Genomic DNA, 20180 nt, shown 5'->3' with positions numbered 1-20180 from the left:
ATAAGCAGGGGGGAACCCATTTGTACCCTCTCTGCAGACTAGCCATGGCTCTGTGGAACACAGCCTTGAGCTACTAAGTGCACCTACAAGCTCAATTCCTGCCAGGCAAGCTAAATTCACTGGCAGACCTAAGCAGAAATCTCATGGACCCACACGAGTGGAAACTGGAATGAAAGATATTCAACCTTTTGGGAAACAAATGGGGGAATCCAGAGATAGACCCGTTTGCCTCCCCTCAGAACTCCCAACTGGACAAATTCTGCACAAGGACTCCCCACAAGCTTGGAAAGTGGATGCCCTGTCCTTCACCTGGGAAAGCCTCTCAGTTTATGCCTTTCCACCTCTACCTCTCCTCTCGAAAATTCTGCTAAAGATCAAACAGGACAAACCAAGGGCAATACTGATTGCACCAGACTGGCCACGTCAGCACTGGTACCCCCTGTTGCGCAGTATGTCACTGCTGGAACCATGGCACCTGCCTCAGACACCTTGCCTGCTGTCCCAGCAGGAGGGCCAGATTCTGCACCCCCAGCTTCAAACCCTGAACCTTGCAGCTTGGTTAATTACTTGAGCTCTCCAATAGCATCCCTCAGTACGCAGGTGCTAGATGTCATTCTGTGGAGGCAAGGAGGCCTACTACTAGAAAATCCTATGCTGAAAAGTGGAAAAGATACTGTTCCTGGAGCCAGACTCAGGGGATGGGCACAACGGCATATTCTTCAGTACTTAACAGAGATGCTCCACAAGGGCCTTTCCTTCTCGGCAATTAAAATTCATGCCTGTGCCATTTCAGCACATTATAATACTGAACCACCACTCTTCTCTCTCCCCCTGCTAAAACAATTCCTCAGAGGGGCAAACAATTTAAGACCACCCAGGAGACCCCCTACTGCTGCCTGGGAACTCGAATTTGTATTGGAATGGCTCACTCTACCTCCTTTTGAGCCAGCTGCAACTGCAGAGTTGAAATTCCTTTCTTGGAAAACAACCTTCCTTCTAGCCATCACTTCAGCAAGAACAGTGTCTGAATTACAGGCCCTCATGGCAGTGGAGCCCTTCATTATCTTCCATGCAGACAGGGTGTCCCTCAGGACCAATCTTTCCTTTATGCCCAAGGTCGTGTCTAGTGTGGCCCTTAATCAGTCCATTCGTTTGCCTACTTTTTTCCCCAAATCCACAAAACAAAGGGGAACAAATACTGCACTCTTTGGACGTGCACAGACAACTTAGATTTTATTTGGACAGGACTAAGCCTCAGAAAATCTGAACAGCTGCTAGTTGACTTTGCTGCAGGGGCAGAGGGGAAGGCCATTTCAAAGCAAACCATTTCTAAGTGGATAGCCCATTGCATTCATTTCTGCTATAAGCACCATGGAAAACCTAAACCATAGGGGATAAGATCACATTCTACCTGGGTTGCATCTATCTCCACAGCCTTTCTCAGCGGTGTCCCTACCAGGGACTTCCTAGAAGCTGCTACCCTGGAGCTCTGTACATACCTTTGCCACCATGAAATCCAGCATTTAATTTCTGCTTTTGGATTAAAAGGCAGCGACTCAACTCTAGTGTGACTACTAATGCATGCTATGGATGTAAACTCAGTCTGTACTTTCTACAGAATTTAAACTAGCTAAAATGGTAAGTGTGAGTGAGTGTATGAATGTGAGTTAAACTGGCGTTTTGTTTTTTTTTTTTGTATGAGAGAAAGCGTGTGTGCGCATATGTGTGTGTCTATGTAATTTAAACTAGCCATTCATATGACAGATAGTTTGTGTGTTACTGTGTCAGATAGTAGGTGCATATGTGTGTGTGTGTGTGTGTGTCATACCTCTCAACTGTCCAGATTCAGCCTCATAGTTTTGGTCTCTTTCTCATAAAATGTGTGGTTTTCTGGTAAATCACGTAGGACTGAAGTTACTGAATAACAACATATATATGAGGTTCAGACTTCATAGCCTTCATAAAATGCATACTAACAGAAATCCTGTTATTCTGTCTGCTTTCTAAGTTTATAAGAGCATATTTTAAATTCTGTCTCTATTTTTGGGCCTTTGTCCTCCCATTATGCTGGTCTTTGACCAGATTTCTTGAGCTAAGAGTTTGAGAGGTATGGCACTGCAGAATTTAAAAAGTACCAATTTATATTTTAAATTTAAAAAACTGTTATTTTGTATTGTTTTGAAGTTACATTAAACACTAAGTGATGCAGCTATCAAAGAAGAGTGCTGCAAACAACAAGGGCCTCCTGCACACCCATGCTACTTAATTATATTAAGTCTGAGATAACCGTACCACAGAATAAATTTAATTCCCCAAGATACCACACTCTTGATGCTGGTATACATAGCCTATCAACCAAATGTTTGCTACCACATGTTTCAGTGTTGATCACAGCTGTTTCATCATTATATGTGGTATTATTTGTGCTGCTTAATAGAGCAAGACATTTAACAGTGCATCACATTCTACTGTAAAACTTTTTACAATATTTTTAATGTGGTACTTTAAGCACACATTGCTTTACTCTTAAAGAACAATACTGCTACAGCTTCTACATATATAATGAGTACAACACTACTGCTTTACAATTTAGTTATTTTACCCATTCCAGAAACATTACTGTACTGTTTTGTTCAGTCATCCTCTGATTTTTAATTTAGCCAGTTCAGTGTTGTGAGGGAGCAGGAGCCCTTCATAGCAAGCAGTCGGTGCAAGGTTGGCAAATCCTGGGTACAGAGCCAATATATAAGAGGAGACGCACACAGACACACATGCACATACAAATACATATTGTATATATTCACAGACAATGTGGAGGGTTGTTAATTCTCAGGTGTCCTGCCTTTTGGCGACAGTCAGTGCCCAGCATCAGCAGCTACCAGATTTGTTTACAAAACCTACTAATGCACATTGGTATTTACATAACTACAAGAGCAGAAGGTTTCTGAATCAGATTTGTTTTATCCATTGATCAGATTGACCTAATACCTACATATTGACAACAACAGTGGCTGGTTATACCAATGATTGTTATGATGGACTTTAGTTTCCTACTGAGATTAATAGCGTGTACAGTTCTTTTATATATGTTACTGATGTATGTTATTTTAATGAATTTCTGTAAAGGTGCAGCTAATGTGACATCAGTGTGTATATGCTAGAAGTGTGGTAGGGCAGAAAATAGAATGCAGAGTGTTTTACATGCCTATTGCCTACTACTTCCCTTACAATTTTTTGTTAGTGCTGTAAAGGGACTTTAACTGGTGTTTCTGTGTGAATGTATACTTTCAGAGTTAATATTAAATTGGAGAACATTTTCACAATTCTTTGAATGTTGATATCCCAAAATTCCATTGGAGTGGATGGAGTTGCATTATAGTACATGCAAATTTTATGTTGATTAGTGTCCAGATTTTTGGCCAGTTGTACCTACTTTTCATGGGCCCTTTGTCCAGATTTTTGACGTCTCCAGGTTGAGAGGTATGATTCATAATAAATCATTAGAATTAGTCTGGAGCATAATTCACTTCATTTCTTTAGCACTGCAAGGAGGTGAAATCTAATAATGACCAGAATTCAGCCCTCCCCTGGTACTGTGGGACTCTCACTCACTAAAACATCCCCAACACCGGGACAATTCTAGCCTGCTTGAGATTGCATCCTTACCTTGCCGTATAGTAAACAGCATTGGATCTCCATACAGCTGCCATTTGGAATGAAACTCACCACTCACTAGTTTAACACCCAATGTCCCAACCCACTGCACCAAGCAGGACACCTCAGGTGAATCTATGAGTCTTGACAATTTTTTATGTTCTATTTAAAATTCTTTTCAGGTTTTGATTTTTATTTACTGAAAAAAGACAAAATGGGATAAGTTTTTATAGGTCTTGTGATGCCGGTTGTGTATATTTTGGTTTAATTATTATTTGTGACTCTCTAGCTAAAAAGACTAGTCATCTTCTAGTTTTAGTGACCCCCAGATCATCAGTCCGCAGAACAAGTGGCAGTAGAGTTTTACTGTATCAAGTTACCAGCCTGGCACCCAACCTTCCTCAGAAGGCGCACATATGCACACTTGGGGCCAGTTTAGAATGTCAAATCCATCTGCAGCATGTCTTGGGAATGTGGGAGGAAACAGGAGCACCTGGAGGAAACCCACACAAACACAGGGAGGACATGCAGAAACTCTACATGGAAGGGCACCCCAGCCAAGAATTGAACCAGAGAACCTCTTACTGTGAGGTGATAATGCTAACAACTGCACTACTGTGTTGCCCACAGTTTTTCAGCTGTTAAATGCTATTCATCAGCATTGTAACATTGTGTATACAACAATAATACGCTTATATGCATATGCTTACTTGTGTGAGTAAATCTCAAAATTATAACTGATAAACTATACTTTTGTAAAAGCAACATGTTACTTTAGTTTGTAACTAGTAATAGTAATATTTTTTTTGGAAAAGTAATAGTGATATAGTGCTTTTAATGAAAAGTAACTAGTAATAGTAACTTATTATTTTTATAAGTAACTAGCACAACACTGGGTATAAACATTTTTGTCACCCACTGGATAGCCAGCTGGCCCACTGATGAGAGCCAGAAAATCAAAGTAAATGAAGCCACCCCCCCACCACCACCACCAAGAGTCCAGTCACTAGCGAAGTCCCCCAGGGCTCGGCACTAGGCCCTCTCCTTTTTTATTTTTCTAAAATGGAAGCAAATGCCGAAAGTTTATGGCTGACTAAATTTGTGGATGATTGCAAGCTGAGGGTTATCATCAACTCCCCCTGCAGACACTTAACATTCTTCAAGAAGGTCTATCTCTAACAAATGGTGCCAAAGCCATGGTCTTAAACTCAATGCTAAGAAATGCATTATTGTACCCTTTGGGAAGTCAACCATCCCAGCTAATTATCATGTTGATAATGCGCCCCTAAGAGTCAACCCAGCAATCAGGGATGTGGGTGAACATATAGACAGTTGCCTTACCTTCTACCACCACATGGCCACAGGGGTGAGGAAATCATTTTATGTTGTGCAACTGAAAACTATGGGCATGACATCTAGGTCCAAAAAGGTCATTATCTCACTGTACTCCACCCTTATCAGACCAAGCATTGAATACAGTGCTCCCTTTGGTATGTACTTGACCAGGCATATGCAGCAACAAGAGTGACCTCAGAGGTTCCTTACAAAAAAAAATGAGCATTTGCCTCTACTCATTCTTCTATAGACTGCTGAGGGGGTGATCTATGCCTGGCTTACAAGGCATCCGCAAACCCCATACATGAATCTTCTGCATATTCTTAAGTCAGAGCACTAGAAGTACAAGGTCTGGGGACCTGAATTTTGTCTGTGACTTAAACAGAACATGCCAGAAAGACATATGTGTCCCAGAGACTGCCTGTCCTGTGGAACAGGCTTTCCAGCCATGTGAAGCTGAGTTTGTCTGTTACCCAGTTAAGTGCAACCTAGACCAGTGGATAGGGAATAGGCACCCATTATCCCTTATGGACAGAGCTTATAAATGCCTTGCCCTCAAAGTTCTGTTTGGATATAGGTCATCATCATTCTTTCTGGAAAACTTGGCTAGACGTAGAAAGGCCCCCGGGTCGTTGGCCTAGTAACAATCTATGTGTGACAGTATGGAATGATCTCTGACTTCACATCCATAAATTATCTCACTCTTTCCTAAGCTCAGTATTGTTTTCTCATTGAATCAGCTTACTGCTCTTTTGAATCTTGACAGTTTTTTCCTATTAGATTATTCTTTGAGTACTACATCTTAAATATCCTAGAAATCATTGTGATCATTGAATGTAGTAACTTTGTCTAGAGTCTGCAAGCTCACTAAGCATTAAAAGTTGAATTGTTATTCTAAAGCAAATGGTAGTTCTGCTACAACAGTTGTACAAGTTATGCTGGTGGGAGTCTCCACTCATCTTTTGAATGTATAGTCTGTTATTGTATCCATTTGTTACTATTAGGTAAAATACATTAGTGAAAAGGAAGTACTTTCGCACACTAGTGTGAGCAACTCTCCATAACAGTAGTTCAACATCATTCCTGTCTTTCCATTATTAGCTTCTTCTCACCTTTCCCTAGTATTGCAGGTTTTTTATCATTCATTGTACTTATGGTTTGGTGTAGCTGAATTAGTGTGTGTGACTGAGTTAAATTGTAGCCTATATATCCCGTTATGGAAGAATTAGAATGGAAATAAATATTAAAAAAGTGTTGCATCTTGAACAGATATCACTATACTGACATAAGGTATAAGATGCACACTGCAGCAGCCTAATACATCATGTGTAGTTATATATGACTGACTTTGTCCTGAGAGATGTGCCTTCTCTATATACCAACCAGATGTGGGTGACAGAGGAAGAGACCAACTTGGTCTACATCATTTTGTTTTGGACAGTGAGGTAGAATACTTTGGTGTATAGTTGTTATTTAGGTGCCATGGCTTCAAATATCTGAGGAGTTTTCCTTTTCTTTATAGCCTGGTCAGTATTTTATTCCTGTCTTGGCCAAGACTAACATCATAGGCAGCCTATAGGCTTCCCAAGGAGGGCCTCCCTCTTGCTAGAGAAATTAGGATCAGATGACTGTCCTTTATATGTATATTGCTTACAGTTTATGATTACAAAAAGACTTGAGTTAATTCATATACATGTTTTTGTATTTTATTTGCCTGTGTTTTATTAACTAATTTTTTAGTTTTGCTCCCAAATCTGGGTATTCATTTTAGAAAAACTGCTAATTTTTTGCTTGCTGTACATTTGAATGTAACCATTATAAGAATTAGAATATTTAAAATACCGCACACATTGGAGGAGAAAAGGGCTGACTCATATTGGAGTGTCTGATAGACTAAAAATTTACATTTGGTATGGAATCTCTTTACATTGGTAGCCATCTTCAGTATTATTTGGGAATTTCCTATTATAAACAGTGCCTTACTCATCTGTACAGTTTAAGAACATGTTTGTGTAGAGCCAGCTGGCAGCCAGTTTGTGACACCTGTATATTATACCCTTTTATGTATGGTGAAGGGTAGCAGTGTGTATTATAGCACTGCCTCCAACTGGTTCAGCGCATAATTATTATTTGACAAATTTGTCAGTATTAAGTCAGCAGTTCAGTTTGAAGGTTACAATAATAAATTGTAAATAAACTTGATACAGTCATAGAATTGTAGTCCTCAGTGTTTGATAACAGTACTTTGGCCACCTTATATGCCCATTTACCAGATACTTGGTTAAGTAATCCATTAATTAAACTACATCTCCTCGTAGCTAAATCTGCCTTAGGGTATTCCGTTTTGTCCTTAGGTTTTATCTTAATTCCCTACTACTATGAATCCACTAATCTCATTGTGACAATATGAGGTATTGCCAGCTATGCCAGGAGAAGTACGGCAGTGGATGTGTAACATATGCCAGCATAGCTAGCTGGAATGTTTTAAAGAATTATATGTCATTTGTATATCAAACTAATTTGTACAGATGCGTGTGTTGAAAATGTATTTGTAAAGTTGCTTGCGTTTATATAAAAAAAAAAAAAAAAAAAAGTACCAACAGTGGGTACTGCTGGAAAGAAAAGAAATTTGTAATGTGTTGTCAATCTCCTCTTTATTTTCACAGATGGGTCAGACCCGATCCATCTCAACCTTTACAATAAGCTCAAGGTCCTCAGCCAAGCTCGTGGCCTTTTTTTTCCCTACCTACGATGCACCTGTTCTGTAACCTCAGATCTCGCTTGCCACACATTGAAGAGGTTCCCTTTAGCTAAGCCCTGGGCTAGGTATAGAAAATTGCTTACTAAAAATCTTATTATTATTATCTTATCCTTCTTATAGTGCGAGTCTACCCTACAGACCTGTTTAAGTTAAGAGGGTCATTTCTACCATCCGTTTCAGTTGGAGGATGTTTCTCTCTACTACTCCTCCCCTTCTCTTCCATTTAAATTAGAGGGGGGAAAAAATAATTCTTCTCTTATCCCTTTCTACTCATTACCTTTGTGTGGGTGAGAGTTTTTGAATGATTATGTCTGCAAAACCAGAGGGGAAACCGTTAGGTTTCAAAAAATGTGAAAAATACAGAAAGATGATGCCTCTTAGCAATTCTCACAGTCTCTGTGTTTATTGCTTGGGGGCTCTTCCTTTACAAGAAAATTGTTCCATGTGTCATGGTTTTAATCGGAGAGTTCTCAAGTGTAAAAACAAGTTGATATTGAAGGGCTTGCTAAAAACACCCTTCTCTGAGGCTATTTCTTCAGAGTCTTCAAAATCCCCAGACAAGACTTCCAAGAGGGCATATTTTGCTCCAAAAGACTCTTTGGAGCCAAGACCCAAAGCTCCTTGACACACTACTCCTCCAGCATCTTTGGAGCAGAAAGTCACGACTGGATCCAAGACTACATCGGAGCTGACAGAACCCTTGGCTTCGACATCTTCTACTCCGACACATGCTGCACGTTAGAGCCAATCGCCTTCACTTGAACCAGTGACTTCACGGCTCCTATCGCCATTAATTACTAAGTCCAGATCACCATCTCTTTCTACAAGGTCTACCAGGAGCTTATCCGATGAAGATATGGATAGGGTTGTACAGAGACCAGTGAAGACTCCGGCCCTGGCCAGACTTCTGTTGGATCCAAGCCCAAAAGAATCTGATCAGACGCAGTCCACCTCCCTAGTAACTATTCCTCCTCCAGTCCATCCTTCGGTTTTGGAGCCAGAAGATTCCAGTCTCCAGGTCGTGTCAGTGTCTGCTCCTGGTCCATCGCTTGCCTCCAAGCAGACATTTGCCCTGAGTGTTTCCCTCCTTTCAGAGCAGGAAGCTACTAGGATCCGATACTCCCCAGTCGGATCCTCGGAGCCAGCTCGGATCTCTCCGGATCCAACTCTGCTTCTTGGTGCTTCAGTGTGGGTGAATTCTGCTCCTACCAAATGCCTTGGAGCTTCTGTTACAGGCTCCGGGGATGCATTTGACTCTGACAACCTTTTTGTCAGATCCATGGGGGTCCTCGGAGCAGGGGGCAGTCTGCCTTTGAGGTTATGAGGAGGGTTCTGACTCCTACTTAAGTGAAAGGCACATCCTTCATCAGATCTTTCCTCCATCTATGGGCCAGTTGTCTTCATCCTTTCAAGTAACCCTTTCACAGGATTGCAGAGACCCCAAGCCTCAGGTTGTCCATAGAGAGACTCCCCCCCCCCCCTTCTGAAACCTCCCCAGACCATCCCACTGAGGAGGTCCCTTGGAAGAGAACCTTGCAAGAGGAGGCACCTTGACTCCCCAGAGGAGTCTGTCACATCAGACACTGACCTCGATGAGGCAGAAGGATCCCCAAGATCACCTCTTGATGTCTCCTTTAGCAACATCATAAATTCTTAAAACAGAGGGATGACCGGGAGTCCAGCCCCCTTCTGCTGAGGAGTCAATTTACCTAAAAGACTTCGCCCTTCCTCCTTTTGCGTGATTCCATCTTCCAATGATCTTATGGATTTAGTCTCTAGGAAGGCATGCAAGACCCCAAATTCCATAGAGTCTACTCCTAGAAGGCCAAATAAGTTCATTACTGCACCTAAGGATAAGGGTTTCTTACTAAAGGAGTTGCAATTGATGCCATGGTCGTGGCAGCGGCTACTGAAAAGGAGCTATCCAAGACCAGTGCCTCTATCCGTCTTCCTAATAAAGACTCTAGGGCTATGGATAGATATGGGAAGCGAGTGTTTTCATCAGCAACCTTTGCTCTTCAGTCCCTGAACTACCTTACCCATTTCACTAGGCTACAGAGGGACCTGTTACCCTCCAAGGAGCCATAGCTGATGCAGTAGCAGAAAAAGTTAATGCTCAGCTCACTACCCCAATTCTGTAGTAAACTCTTCCATGAGGCTCAGATGGAATGAGTAGAGCTGCGGGTTCAGGCATTGCTCTTAGGAAACAAGCCTGGATGTGACTTTGTAGAGCCCTTCAAGTCTACCTTCGTTAATGCCCCTTTTGACAGTTTCTATCTTTTTGTACCAGAAGTGAAAGAAACACTCACCAGGTGTGAACAAGAGGGCAAGACTTTCACATTGGAGTATGTTTTTCTGCGCCCACCAGACCCTTCCCAAAGGGTCAGAGGGGTAGTGGGAAAATGTGGTTCAGAAAATCCCACAAGTCTTTCCAAGACACACAAGGTGACAGTTCTCCCAGGGCAGAGGGGGGAACAATAATGGTAGATGCCAAACTCATGGTAGAGGGGGTGTTCATACCCAAGGCTCCAGAGAATCTTTCTGTGGAGGGCCCTACCATCGCCCCTGAAGGAGTGCCTGATTGCTCGCCTCTGGAGGCAGTCGGGGGACGTTTGTCTGTGCACCAAGAAACCTGGCAAAACATCACAAATGACAGATGGGTGCAGAGTATAACATCTAGGGAGTATGCTATTCCTTTCACCTGCCCTCCTCCTGTAAACACCTTAGTTCCAGACGTTCCACCCAGTCAAAAGGAATAGGCAACCACAGAAGTTCAAAAGTTGCTAAACAAGAGAGTCATCCAGCAAGTCCCTGCAGACCAGAAAGGATCCGGAACTTATTCAAGATTCTTTTCAGTTCTGAAGAAAACAGAGGACTGGAGACCTATCTTGGTTCTCAGTATTCTAAACAGGTCTGTAAAAAAGAGCAAGTTCCAGATGGTAACACTGCAATCGATACTTGCACTCCTGGAACAAGACAGTTGGATGTCCTCCATAGATCTTCATGATGCATACTACCACATTCTAATGAGCAAGCAATCCAGAAGGTTCCTCTGCTTCTGACTAGGAGCCAGTCAATTCCAGTTTCGAGCTCTGCCCTTTGGTCTCACTACAGCCCCCAGAGTGTTCAACAAATGCATGGTAGGAGTAGCAGCTCACCTCAGGTGCAAATGATTCCATGTGTTTCCATATCTGGACAACTGGCTCATCTCTGCCGCGACCAGGCATCTTCTTCAGAGAGCCAGAGACTGCACCCTTCAACTTTGTTCATCCCTTGGAATCATGATAAGTTATGAAAAGTCTGCTCTAGAGCCATGTCAATCCTTGGCTTTCATAAGAGCACAAATAAACACAACAATTATGTTAGCAAAGCTTCCCCAAGAAAGAGTCTACAATCTTCAACAGCATGTAAGGATGCTAATCAACAAGAGAAAGGCTTCGGCCAAACTATTTCTACAGGTGTTGGGCAAAATGGCTGCTTCAGTTGTTCTAATACCACTAGCGCGACAACACGAGAATCCTCCAGTGATTACTCTCGATACAATGGTCTTTTCGGGATCTTCCAATGTCTCACAAGATTATACTAACCAGCTCTTGCAAAAGAGACCTTCAGTGGTGGCTCAACTCTCCTGTAGTCTCTCAAGGCCATCCCTTTCTCCGCCCTCAGCCCAAAGCTACCATGACCACAGAAGCATCCCAGATAGGGTGTGGGGGGCATTATCTGGGCAACACAGTCCAAGGCACTTGGCAGGAACACGAGGCCCATTGCACATACATGTTCTAGAGATGAGGACGGTGCTCCTCGTGTTGCAAGCATTTCCGAAATCTCTTCCTCTAGGAACAATAGCAATTCAGTCAGACAACATGTCTGTGATCTGGTATATAAACAAATGGGGGAACCAGATCTTGCACCTTATGTCGAGAAGCCCTGAGGGTTTGCCAGAGGGCTGCCAGAGGGCAGAATCCTCCAACTGCTTTCCAATAGCAATGCACATTCCAGGGAAATCCAGAGTGATTGCAGACAAACTGAGCAGAGCCATTCTTTGGCCACATGAGTGGTCCTGCAGTCAGAAAGTGGCGGAAGAGATCTTTCACAAATGGGGCCAGCCTTCCTGCGATCTCTTTGCATCACCCATCAATGACAAATGCAGCAACTGCTTTGCACTGATTCACCCCCCCCCCCCCGGCGGGATAGTCGCCAAGGGATGCACTTGTTTATGATTGGCCCCTGGGACGACTTTATGCTTTCCCACCAGTACCTCTGATTCCTAAATTCCTACAGAAAGCAAGCTTGCTGGAGTTGGCTGCTCCGCTTCCCATGATAGACAGGTTTCCTCTACTTTCTTCTCCAGTAAAACGCATTTTGCTTTCCTCCCACAATACCTCTACTCGAAAACTGTATAAAAACAAATAAAAATTTGTGGCCTGGTCAAATCTTAATAGCATAGATCCCTTCACAACTCCCTTGCACTCTGTTTTGGAATTCTTAGCCAAATTATTCAACAAGGGAGCTGCTGCAGCTACTATTAGAGTTCAACTAGCAGCTGTCTCTAATTTTCACATTGAAGGCAATGATACTGCTATAATTTCTCACAGACTTTGTAAAGTATTCCTCAAAGGTACTTCCTTAATTCACCCTCCATACAGAAACCCTATTCCACTTTGGGATTTGAATTTTGTATTGTCAGACCTTGGTTACTCATGTTGTGAATGGCTTGTTACATCTGATTTGAAATTTTTATCTTGGAAGACTCTTCTTTTAGTAGCTATAACTTCAGCTAGAAGAGTTTCTGAACTATATGCCTTATCTTCCAAACATCCATACATAATTTTTCATAAAGACAGAGTTTCTCTGAGAACGAACCCTTCCTTTTTACCTAAAGTGGTTTTGGAAACAAACCTCAACCAGTCTGTTGAGTTACCCGTTATCTTTCTGAACTTTGGAAACAAAGGGGAATACTCTCTCCACCTTTTAGATGTCCATAGACAATTGCATTTCTATTTACACAGGACATCACAATTTAGAAAGTCCGATAAGCTTTTTATCTCTTATTCAGACATTGGGAAAGGCCAACCTGTTTCTAAAGTAACACTTTCCAATTGACTATCACAGTGTATATCTTTTATATACAGTTCTCACCACAAGACTATTCCAAATCCTGTCAAGGCTCATTCTACCAGGACAGTAGCCACTTCAGTGGCTTTCCAAGCCAGATTACCCTTAGATAGCTTTTGTGCTGCAGCTACATGGGCTAAACCAAATACTTTTATTACAAGATGGATGTGGCCTCTAGGAGTAAATCATCCTTTGGTTCTTTGGTTCTGAGGAATATTCTTCCATGAGCCACCCAAGAATTAGGTAGCTAGGGACGTGGTCCTATCAGTGAGAATAAAGACGTGATTGACAACAGCACATAAAGAACTTATGTTCTTACCAATAACGTTCCATGTGTGTTGTCCATGTAATCCTTTATTCTCACAACCTGCCCACCATTCCCCCTTCTGATAGACCTAGTAGCTCTTATTAGATTTTTTAAAGAACTCTACAGCCTCTGAGGTATGGCTTGTATGTCATCTTTGTTAAATTCTCTTGGTAATATATTCTTCCACTCATTGCTGGGGAGGGGGAAAACAAGATCTGAGGTTATATAACAGGTGCATTATGGGTAGGGAAAATGCCCACGAGCTTGGCTGAGGACCTCGAGCTTATGTAAAGGCTGAGATGGATCCAACAGATCAGATCCAACCCATCAGTGAGAACGAAGGACGAGATGGACAACACACATGGAACGTTATGGTAAGAACATAACTACTTTTTTATATCAGACTGTACTGTGGTAACTGAGGAAATGTATGTGTGTTAACAGAGGATATTGGAAGAAATAAGGTTAATCTCAGTCCAGCTAACTTTGAACAATAGTAAGAAATTAATTTACTTAGTCATAAAGATTGCATTATATTTTACAGATGATGTTCGTGTTTCATTGTTGCAGTCATCACACTTGGTTTATCCTGCAAGAGGTAGCCCTCAGTCGGCCTGAATACCAAAGGCTTAGTATTTCTGCGTCAGTTGCTGTCACTCCAGGACTGATGTCAGGTTGTCAGTAGTATAAAAACAGGCAGCCGACGCCATTACATCATTCTTTCTTGCCGAGGAGCCCAAAGCAGAGTGCCAGTCGGCCGCTACCAGAGTTTTCATTCCCGAAATTGAAGTTGAAGTCTTCTAAAGCTAAGTACCCCATTGGGGATCCTTTTTCTTGCTCTAACCGATGTCAGAAAAAGTTTACAATTGTCTCGCCTGTGGAAAGCAAATACCACACAGAGATTTCCATTCTCACTGCATCACCTGTTTAGGCCCAGACCACGGCGTCCCTCGCTGTCGGTTTTGTGCTTTGTCCAACGCCAGAACTATATGTCATCGGGCCCTTACCATAGCTAAATACTTTCGCTCTCGATCTCCGTTTTCCAAAATGGCTTTGGTAAGCCATCCAACTACCGATCTTCCGAAAAAATGTAAGGATAAACACAGAGACAGACCGCACAGGTCCAAAACTGCCAGTGACACTTCAGTACTCAGTGAGGCACTTTTGCAACCCCTGATGCCCGCTTCTATTGATTCGCAGACCACTACCGAGACCTGTTCAAAGTCCGGTATGCCGCAAGACTCTTCTTTGACTACGGAACCTGCAGATGTGTCTACCTTGGATGGGTCCAGAGCCACTGTGCAGGCACAGGCTTCCAAGGAATTTCTTTGCACTACCGATATTCGACACAAACCGACAATTTCTTTTGCGTATTCAGTTCTTTCTAAAACTACCGAGTTTCTAAGGCCCAGGGTATGAGTTACGCCTAAAAAAAAAATGACCCTAGCTCAAGCACCTGCTTCCATGCCTCAATCTCAAATGCTTAAAATGGCAGAAGACCTTATCATGCTGATTAGGGGAAGCCAACCTACCCCTTCTAAAAGAAAGAGACTTGTCCCCAGCAGCTTTATCTGACCAACAGTCCGATGACTCTGAGGTTTCTGATTATGAAGACATGCCCTTATCTGCTTATGAGGATTCAGATGCAGAGGAGTCCATTCTTTCTGCCTCTCCTCTAGAGGATTTTTCTTTTGGTGAAACCCTATATACCTTGAGAGAGCATTTCCATTCAGAATGCCAGGATTATCCTCAGTCCAAAAAGAGACTCTGGGAATTTTTAGATTTACCACAGCACAGACCCCTTAGCTATTCCTCCTGTTCTGGATGTTGTGGATGATGTTTTCGTGGAGTCCAGTTTAACTCCTGATACTCTACCTCCTGCTCCCAGGAAACATGACGGGTATTACAGAGTCCCTAACTCGCACACATTTCTTTTCAAAAATCCTACTGCTGAGCCAGAGGTCATCTCCCAAGGGCCTAAAGGAATAAAAGCAACCACAGCTAAGAATCCCACCCCTTCGGACAGGGATTCCCGAGCTTTAGACAGATGGGGTAAAATGTATACACCTCTGCAACGCTTGCCATTAGAGCATTAAATTGTCAGTTCCACATGCTGAAATACCAGCAACATACTATGGAACTTATTAAACAAAAATTGTCTACCTTTCCAGACTGTGTAGAAAATAAAGAATTACAGGAGCTTATGCATTTTGCAAGCCAAGTTACTAAGCATACCATGCAGTGTGGGTTTGATGCCCTAGAAGCATCCTGCAGGGCAGCAGTCACAGTTTCTGTAGTTAGAAGGCATGCTTGGCTTAAGGAACAGACCTTGCTAGACCATGTCAAATCAAAATTATTGGACACACCACTGAATAAAGACAATCTGTTTGGCACCAATGCAGAAGAGGTTTTAAAAAAGATGGAAGAAAAAGCTAAATGTATGCAGACAGTTAAAGACTTTTTGCAAGTCCCTCCTCCAAGATTCAGTAGGCATTGCCCCTGAAAACACTGGTCTTTTCCAGCCCCCTCAAGGCCGGCTCAGACTAGACCTAGGGGAAGCAGACCCCCCCCCCCCACCAGACAGCATTCCCAGGGAATGAAGAGATCTAAGCAATGGAGTACCTCCACTTCTAAAACAGGGAGTGCTAAACCGCCCCCTTATGGAAAGAATTCACAATGACTTTTCAACTCCACCTCTTTTCCAGCCCCCTCAAGGCCGGCTCAGACTAGACCTAGGGGAAGCAGACCCCCCCCCCCCACCAGACAGCAGTCCCAGGGAATGAAGAGAGCTAAGCAATGGAGTACCTCCACTTCTAAAGCAGGGAGTGCTAAACCGCCCCCTTATGGAAAGAATTCACAATGACTTTTCAACTCCACCTCTTACCTCTGCCCACCTGCCTGTGCCCCTAGGAGGAAAAATTGCCTCCCATGCAAAAAACTGGGCCTCCATCAACGATTGATGGTCCTAAACATAGTGTCCCAGGGGTACAAATTTTATTTCCACACACTGCCAACCCAAAAAGGGTTCCCAGATTTTTCTCCAAATCAGTGGGCAGAGGCACAAAACCAAGTTCATTCCCTGCTCTCCATGAGGACAATTCAGTCTATTCCTGCAGACCAGATAGGCCAAGGTTTCTATTCCAGACTTCTGTTGGTACCCAGAAAAGAGGGCACCTGGAGCCCAATCCTAGATTTATCCATTCTAAACACCTTCCAGGTGGTACCAAAATTCAAAATGCTCACCCTCCAGCAGCTTTTTCCTGTACTATCCAAAGATGCCTGGTTAGCCACCCTAGACCTAAGAGGCCTATCTGCACATCCCAATCAGAGACTCTTGCAGGAAATATCTATGTTTCAGGGCAGGATCTATGCATTATCAGGTCTCTGCATTTCCCTTTGGCTTATCCACTGCTCCCAGAGTTTTCACAAAATGCCTGGCTCCAGCCGTTGCTTTTTGCAGAGAAAGAAATATTCACATTTACCCCTACTTTGACAACTGCCTGATTCAGGCAGACAGTCAGGAAAAGTTGTTGCAGCACCTGGCATTTGTAATGGACCTACTGACCTCATTGGGGTACACCATAAATGAAAAGCAATCCAAACTAGTCCCCAGTCAGAAAATTGTATTCCTGGGAGCAAGCCTGGACACAACATCCCAGATGGCATTCCTTACTCCAGAAAAATAAGCCTATCTGACTGGCTACTTCTCTCAACTAGCCACCAGAACCCAGCTATTCACAAGGAAAATCCTGCAAGCTCTAGGGTTCATGGTCTCCTGCATTCTACTAATTCCATATGCCAGACTACATATGAGGAAACTTCAGTGGTACTTAAAAAGCCTTTGGTGTCAACATTCTCAGGGCCTGAAAACTGTTATACGTATGATACCTTGTCTAAGGAAAGATTTTCTTTGGTGGGCAGCAGCATGCAACCACAACAAGGGACTTCCCTTTTTGCAACTCCATGCCACCCTTACCCTAACCACAGATGCATCAGACTATGCCTGGGGTGCACACCTGGATGGCAGGTGTATTCCAGGCCATTGGAGCCCAAATCAAATTTATCTGCACATCAACCAAAAAGAGATGCTAGCTGTTAAGCACACTATGACAGCTTTCAGACCCCTACTCTCTCCGGGGCCTCTACTAATCAAAACAGACAACACCACACTGATGTGGTACATCAACAAGCAGGGAGGGACCCACTCTTACCCACTCTGCAGGCTAGCCATGACCCTTTGGCACACGGCTTCAGCCATGCATATTCACCTGCTAGCACAATTCCTGCCAGGCAACCAAAACTCTCTGACAGACAACTTAAGCAGAAATCCCCTAGACCCACACAAGCGGCAATTAAACCGCAACAACTTCAGCCTCGTAACCCAGAAATGGGGTACCCCGAAGGTGGACCTATTTGCCTCCCACAACAACCACCAGCTCAGCAAATTCTGCACCAGGGAACCTCACAGCAAGGCCTGGAAAGTGAATGCCCTATCCTTCCAATGGGTAAACCTCTCGATCTATGCATTTCCCCCTCTACCTCTTCTTACAAGGGTATTACTCAAAATAAGGAAGGAAAGACCAAGGGCAATCCTGATTGCTCCAGACTGGCCACTCCAACACTGGTACCCTCTACTGCGCAGTCTGTCTCCATTGCCTCCATGGCACCCCCCAGATTCCAACTCTCCTGACCCAGCAGAAGGGAGAGTTCTTGCATCCGTAGGTTCATAGGTAGGTACTAGGCTATCGGCCCAAGGGCCTACGTAAGCCTAGCCAACAAGGTTCCCTGGCTTATGCCACGCAAGAAAGTTGTTTTCCTGTGTCACTGTCGATCATAGACACAGAAGTGATCCCCACGGTGTATTTCCTATTTCTCATCCACTCAAGATTTTTCTTGAGTGCTAATGATGAACTTTGCTTGACATAGATGGGTAGCCTGTCCTAGAGTGTGGGAAGTCTCTCTGACATGAATCTGTCCCTCCAGCATGTCCTGTTTATTGTGGTGAGGTTTAGGTCCCTAGAGTGTGTCGCTTGGAGGGATTGGGATTTCTTTAGGTGTAGCATGTCCAACAGCTCTTGGTTTGACATAGCTTTATATGTTAGGCAGAGATCACCTCGGAGTAGGTGATATGCTACGGAGTAAAGCTGGAGTTTTTTGAGACGGTCATAGGGCATTTGTTTGAGGCCAGTAATCCTCTTTGTGAGGTACTTCTGTAGCCTTTCCAGGTGCTGCAGATGTCTTGTGAGGTACATTCCAAAAGAGGCATTGTACTCTATAATGGGTCTAATGAGTGTCTAGTACAGGGGAACAATGACCTCTTTTTTCCTGGATGAGAACCCTTTTATGATGAAGTGTGCCATGTAGAAGGACTTTGACTACTGTGGCGATGTGACTATCAAAGGAGAGAGTACTGTCCACCTGGGTCCCAAGGTCTCTTATCACACATTCAGTGTTAAGTAGATTGCTGCCCATGTGGTAGTTCATGGGTACAGAGTTTTTACCAAAGGAGATGACACTGCACTTTTTGGCATTGAACTTGATGCCATGGCTCTGATACCAGGCGTCTGTCTCAGCGAGGCCCTTCTGTAGGATGTCCACATCATTTGGGGACTTGACTCTGGCTCCTAGTTTGCAGTCATCTGCGAACTTCGTTAGCCACATATGCAGACCCTGAACCTGGCAGCCTGGCTTATTCCTTGACCTCTCCTCCAGTGGTCAGCCTAAGCAAGCAAGTCCTGGATGTTATATGTGAAGCCAGATGACCCAGCACTAGAAAATCCTTCGCTGACAAGTGGAAAAGGTATTGCACCTGGATCCAGGCTAAAGGAGCTGAACCAGCACAGCCCTCCTTACCTCTCATCCTGGATTACCTAGTAGACCTACTTCACAGGGTCCTATCCTTCTCTTTTGTTAAAATCCATGCCTCTGCCATCTCTGCTCATTACAGCACAGAGTCACCTCTCTTTTCACACCCTCTCATCAAGCAGTTCCTTTGAGGGACTAACAACTTAAGGCCACCCAGAAAAGTCCCTACCCCTGCTTGGGACCTTAACTTTGTGTTGGAAAAGCTCACACTACCCCCTTTGACCCTGCAGAGTTAAAGTTCCTCTCTTGGAAAACAGCCTTGCTTCTGGCCATCACTTCAGCGAGAAGAGTGTCTGAGCTACAAGCACTCATGGTTGTGAAACCCTTCATCATTTTTCATGCTGACAGGGTCTCCCTCAGGACTAACCCAACTTTCATGCCTAAAGTGGTGTCCAGTATGGCTCTCAACCAATCTATATATTTGCCCGCCTTTTCCCTAAACCTCAAAATAAGGGAGAAAGGATCCTGAACTCTTTAGATGTGCACAAACAGTGCAAATTTTACCTGGATAGGACTAAGGCCTTTAGGAAAAATGACCAGTTACTAGTCAGTTTTGCAGCAGGGGCAGAGGGCAAGGCCATATTAAAACAAACCATTTCCAAATGGATAGCACACTGTATCCATTTCCATTACAAACACCATGGAAACTACCCCACAGGGGGTCAGAACACATTCCACTAGGGCAACTTCCACCTCTGCAGCTTTTCTCAGAGGGGTCCTTACCAGGGACATCCTGGAGGCTGCAACATGGAGTTCTGTTCATACCTTCACCAAGCATGATCAACTGCCTATCTTTTCCAAATCCAGGGCAGGCTTTGCAACCGCAGTCCTGCAGGGCATACTAGCCAGCCCCAATGCTTCTTGACTGCCTCCACCCATTTCTTCAGCTTTGGGAATCAACCCAAGTGTGATGACTGCAACAATGAAACACAAAGAACATAGTACAGTTGTGTACACTTACCATAAATGTAGATGTTCGAGTGTATTCACTGTTGCAGTCCTGATTTCCCACCCTCCATCCCCCTTGTCTCTCTCTGTCTTCCTCACTCTTTACAGTGCTATTTGGTATTTACTCTCTACAGGTGGTGTTATTCCACCATAACCTAGCTCCCTGTTGGGAGCTCCTGACATTTGGGGCAAGAA

General features: G+C 43.6%; 1 protein-coding gene across 3 annotated transcripts in view; it reads left to right on the top strand.

The window, feature by feature from the left end:
• The window catches only part of POC5 (POC5 centriolar protein), a 1778414-nt gene that overhangs the window by 1750202 nt on the left and 8032 nt on the right, over positions 1-20180 (top strand). The window lies entirely within an intron of this gene.

This window comes from Protopterus annectens, chromosome 2.part2 (assembly GCF_019279795.1).
Source record: "Protopterus annectens isolate FY-2018-M chromosome 2.part2, PAN1.0, whole genome shotgun sequence".
Lineage (NCBI taxonomy): Eukaryota > Metazoa > Chordata > Ceratodontiformes > Protopteridae > Protopterus > Protopterus annectens.
This window is presented reverse-complemented; position numbering and strand designations above follow the sequence as displayed.